Below are 6,000 nucleotides of genomic sequence, written 5' to 3' on the forward strand. Positions count from 1 at the left end.
GATACCAGGCAGTCACGTCCTACCAAAAACCTCAAAACAGAATGGAAATCTTACTATTCCAATGACCCTTCCTCCGATAATGGCATCAGCTGATAAATGGGTCTAGTTTTTCTTGACACACCGACCTTTTATCACAATCACCTTACATGGACATCTGGCTAAATCAGGTTATAGGCATCTTACCCAGAACTCCCTTTGATTGTAAATAAATGTTTTAAAAAAAAATAAAAATTTGCACAGAGAAACATAACCATCTGTAAAGTGGTCTGTGAGCTCCTACGAGCACCTAGGGGCTTACTCTGTGCCAGATAAAACTGCAGATAAACTAACAATTGAAATGAAAAAGTGTGAAGAAATATTTATTTGTTTCCTCTTTTGTATGGTCCGACTCTGGGTAGCTGTAGGGTGTTTTCATAAATATACATGTGGATTTATTTGCCATGAGCCTATGAGGTGAGTTGCAACTGCTCTTGCATAGCAGGGACACTTTGTTTGTACTTATATTAAACAAGTAGTGTGATCATTTATTTGTTGAGGTATTAGGGTTCTTGTTTACTGGCAGCAGTGGAAGAATGGACCACACACACCAGATAGGCCATCAAAATAGTTCGCAAAGTTCCAGCTAGGATGCAACACCTACACCCACATATGTTGCCAATGGATATCAAACATTTTTAATATAGTCAATGTGCCCTTTACACATTTATCACAAAGGAATGCACACCTCTAAAGAGTGCTGAGCAAAAGTTCCCATGTGGTAAACATACACAGACTCTTCTTATGTCTCAGCAGACACATGTTTCATTTCGTCCACTAGACTTAGGGATGTAACTATGCATATTGATACATGTAAATCAAATGTCTTAATGCTAAAAAAGTGCCACCTATATGCCCTGCTTAAGTGAGTTTCTACCATCAGCACGGAGGTTCCAAACTGATATATAATATTGGAAGAGAAATGCCTGGTTGTACTGTGGAATTTAGGGTTCATGGACCCGATGAAAAAGGTGAAAAAGGTGGAGGCACTGATATATAGTTATGAATTGTAAAGTGTGGAGCAAGACTTCTAGGCTCTATCCTCACACAGCCTGCCTACTACTGCGACTCAGGATGACTTGTGTCCGTCCCAGTACAGGTCAGCGCGACTGGCATTCACTCCTGAGGGGGAATATGTTTCCACAGGGAAAGGTAAGGGGCACACCAAGGGCATATTTGTATTCCACAGTGGCTAGTCTCGTCGCCCTCTGTAGTGCTTTATCCTACAACCTCTGAGCTTGGTCGTTCCTGCAGCAGGCTCTGAGGGGGTTCTTTGACAACAATGCTCTAACAAACTCCAGAATACCTACATAAATAAATAGACGCTGTATGGGTTTTCAGGCCGCAAGATACATGTTGTATTTACGATGAGCGTTGTCCCCGCAGCCACGCATGAAGTACCTACCGGTGAGGGTAAAGTTTGCACTACTGACACCTTCTCTTCACATCGTGTGCATCTCTATCGTTTGCACTGCTATTTATTTATGCAACAGTCTACGCTGCCGTGCACCCGCTGTGCCTGCTCAGAGGGGGAGGGAGCTTACACTGTGCTGCCTGTACTAAGGACTATTATGAACATTTTGAGACAGGAGCGTGCCTGTCAAAACGGCTTTAACTGCAGGGTCAGTCAAGAAGGTATTGACTGTAGCGCTTTCTGGCATCTTCCTCAAGCACTCAGTGCCACATAGTCATTTTAAGCCTACATTTTTTTTTTAACTATCTGTCGGGTACTCTGCAAAGAGAGCCTCAAGTCATTCCCTTTTGCTCATGAAAGCAGCCACAGAATAAGGGCTCACTCTGCAACCTTTAACAGGCGCTAATGGACAAGCACCTAGAGGTGTTTCATTTCACGCTATGTACTGCATTAATGGCTCACTCTGAGGTGTATTATTTGTACCAATTTATACCATGTGGCAGGGTGACGATAGCGCTCTTAGGGTGTCATTAGCACCAGGGCACAAGTCCTAAAAAAAGAAGTGGGGGGACACTGAAGTTTTGACAGGAAGTGACGTCACGAAAGGTGGCTTTCACCATCAGACTCATTGCCTCCCCTCGCTCACCCCTTAGATTCAATTGCATCAGAGAAGCCAGCGCGTGAGCAGCGTTCTTAATGAGCTACGATCTCGCCCCAGAGAGGCCAAAGAGTGAATGTGTGACTCCATTTGCTCCAGTTATCGAGCTCCCGGTGAAATAAGTGGGGGCACGCCATCCACCCGCGTGGTACCCCGACTCGAGCCCTGAATAGCACCCTAATCTCCCCCGACAATCCTGCCTCCTGGAGTTACCAATAAGACGGTGCACTGGTAGCTTTGAGGTAACGCAGGGCCGATTTACCACATATTACACATGGGATTTTAAGGGTTCCTTGAGAAATGACGATTACCAGGTAAACTGGTGACTCCAGTCTGGATTCCTACAGTAAATAGGGATATGACAGAGAGAGGCTGACTCCGCAGCCATCGGGATGTTATAGGGGGGCTCGGATGAAAAGGTGAGTGGTCATGAGGGAAGGGGGCGGTTAATAATTTAATTATTTTTTTTTTAAATAAAACTCAACTTACCTTTCCCGGGTCACGTGTTTTCTGTGATCCAGCTCCGCCTCCTGCTTTCCTGCCTCCGCAGGAACAAGAGGCAGGCAGCCTCCCTCCCCTCCCCTAAGCCAATCACAACGCTGCAATGTCAGCATTGTGATTGGTGAGGCGCAACGGAGAGCGACCCAGCAAGGCAATTTTCTCTATGTAGGCTGCATGCAGCAACCTACATAGCGAACAAGCATTGAAAATGCAATAGGCCTCACTTTTGATTAAGTTAAAGCCATTTGCTTTGCTAATGGCATTGTATAGCAACGCAAATGGCTTTCACTTAAGTAAAGGCGAGACCTATTGCATTTTCAATGCTTGTTTCTTATCTTGTGTCAAAAGTGTTGCACAGTGGTGCGACTGCGATCATATACAAAGAGGCAAATAATAAGCAAGTTCTAAATTCATAGGTAGGTTATGTTCCCAGAAGAGATTGCTCTTCAGCACCAGCATGGAGACAGGTGACCAGGATCTGGACCTTAAGCCTAGTAGACAGCTGGTCCAACAGGGGGTTAGCCTAGGTATGCAGCACAACAGTATAGAATGCAACATGATCTCTGGGGGCGGGTTGAGTCAGATAGTCTAGCCAAAGAGAGGGAAGGGGTAGGTAAAGGGAACAATAAACCATTTTTTTAATAATGCTTTTCCTGCTGTTACAAGTGAATTTGTATTTAACAATATTCCGCGAATTAAGCGCTTTGCAGCCTCTTTACTGGGATAAAGTTGTATTAAAAGTTTACAATACTATGTATCAGCCCTTGACACGTTACCTATGTTAGACAGAGGCAACAAACAAACACAAGCGCCAGGACGCCCCTTTGCTGGGGCAGCTGCGCGCTATAGAAATATAAATAACATAACATAACATAACATAACAAACCACAGTAAGAACATCACACCAATTCTATTTTTCACAGAAATAATAATGTACCTGCTGTAGTAGCCCTGATCTTTGGACTGGGTAAGAGTGGTCTGTTTAACTCAGACACTCTGTTCATCACCACCCCCTTTTCTAAATCGTTTTTGGCCACTATAGGTGTGGCAGGGTATACTCAGACATGAGTCCCTTTCTCACTGCTCCATCAGGATTCAAGCAAGCCGGGCCGAAGAAGGCTGAAATGCCAGAAACCGGTCCCCGGTAGCTTGTCTCCTTTCTGGTGAAGAATTGGCTTGGTAGTTTAGTCTGCCCTGTTCCCATGATGCACTGGGCCAGGGACAGACTGATTTGCATATAGCCAGGTTCTGAGCTGGGATGGGGCAGTGAGATAAATAACGGTGATGGATCAAGCCCTGATCTTTGGACTGGGTAAGAGTGGTCTGTTTAACTCAGACACTCTGTTCATCACCACCCCCTTTTCTAAATCGTTTTTGGCCACTATAGGTGTGGCAGGGTATACTCAGACATGAGTCCCTTTCTCACTGCTCCATCAGGATTCAAGCAAGCCGGGCCGAAGAAGGCTGAAATGCCAGAAACCGGTCCCCGGTAGCTTGTCTCCTTTCTGGTGAAGAATTGGCTTGGTAGTTTAGTCTGCCCTGTTCCCATGATGCACTGGGCCAGGGACAGACTGATTTGCATATAGCCAGGTTCTGAGCTGGGATGGGGCAGTGAGATAAATAACGGTGATGGATCAAGCCCTGATCTTTGGACTGGGTAAGAGTGGTCTGTTTAACTCAGACACTCTGTTCATCACCACCCCCTTTTCTAAATCGTTTTTGGCCACTATAGGTGTGGCAGGGTATACTCAGACATGAGTCCCTTTCTCACTGCTCCATCAGGATTCAAGCAAGCCGGGCCGAAGAAGGCTGAAATGCCAGAAACCGGTCCCCGGTAGCTTGTCTCCTTTCTGGTGAAGAATTGGCTTGGTAGTTTAGTCTGCCCTGTTCCCATGATGCACTGGGCCAGGGACAGACTGATTTGCATATAGCCAGGTTCTGAGCTGGGATGGGGCAGTGAGATAAATAACGGTGATGGATCAAGCCCTGATCTTTGGACTGGGTAAGAGTGGTCTGTTTAACTCAGACACTCTGTTCATCACCACCCCCTTTTCTAAATCGTTTTTGGCCACTATAGGTGTGGCAGGGTATACTCAGACATGAGTCCCTTTCTCACTGCTCCATCAGGATTCAAGCAAGCCGGGCCGAAGAAGGCTGAAATGCCAGAAACCGGTCCCCGGTAGCTTGTCTCCTTTCTGGTGAAGAATTGGCTTGGTAGTTTAGTCTGCCCTGTTCCCATGATGCACTGGGCCAGGGACAGACTGATTTGCATATAGCCAGGTTCTGAGCTGGGATGGGGCAGTGAGATAAATAACGGTGATGGATCAAGCCCTGATCTTTGGACTGGGTAAGAGTGGTCTGTTTAACTCAGACACTCTGTTCATCACCACCCCCTTTTCTAAATCGTTTTTGGCCACTATAGGTGTGGCAGGGTATACTCAGACATGAGTCCCTTTCTCACTGCTCCATCAGGATTCAAGCAAGCCGGGCCGAAGAAGGCTGAAATGCCAGAAACCGGTCCCCGGTAGCTTGTCTCCTTTCTGGTGAAGAATTGGCTTGGTAGTTTAGTCTGCCCTGTTCCCATGATGCACTGGGCCAGGGACAGACTGATTTGCATATAGCCAGGTTCTGAGCTGGGATGGGGCAGTGAGATAAATAACGGTGATGGATCAAGCCCTGATCTTTGGACTGGGTAAGAGTGGTCTGTTTAACTCAGACACTCTGTTCATCACCACCCCCTTTTCTAAATCGTTTTTGGCCACTATAGGTGTGGCAGGGTATACTCAGACATGAGTCCCTTTCTCACTGCTCCATCAGGATTCAAGCAAGCCGGGCCGAAGAAGGCTGAAATGCCAGAAACCGGTCCCCGGTAGCTTGTCTCCTTTCTGGTGAAGAATTGGCTTGGTAGTTTAGTCTGCCCTGTTCCCATGATGCACTGGGCCAGGGACAGACTGATTTGCATATAGCCAGGTTCTGAGCTGGGATGGGGCAGTGAGATAAATAACGGTGATGGATCAAGCCCTGATCTTTGGACTGGGTAAGAGTGGTCTGTTTAACTCAGACACTCTGTTCATCACCACCCCCTTTTCTAAATCGTTTTTGGCCACTATAGGTGTGGCAGGGTATACTCAGACATGAGTCCCTTTCTCACTGCTCCATCAGGATTCAAGCAAGCCGGGCCGAAGAAGGCTGAAATGCCAGAAACCGGTCCCCGGTAGCTTGTCTCCTTTCTGGTGAAGAATTGGCTTGGTAGTTTAGTCTGCCCTGTTCCCATGATGCACTGGGCCAGGGACAGACTGATTTGCATATAGCCAGGTTCTGAGCTGGGATGGGGCAGTGAGATAAATAACGGTGATGGATCAAGCCCTGATCTTTGGACTGGGTAAGAGTG

This window comes from Lissotriton vulgaris, chromosome 7 (genome assembly GCF_964263255.1).
Source record: "Lissotriton vulgaris chromosome 7, aLisVul1.2, whole genome shotgun sequence".
NCBI classification, from domain to species: domain Eukaryota; kingdom Metazoa; phylum Chordata; class Amphibia; order Caudata; family Salamandridae; genus Lissotriton; species Lissotriton vulgaris.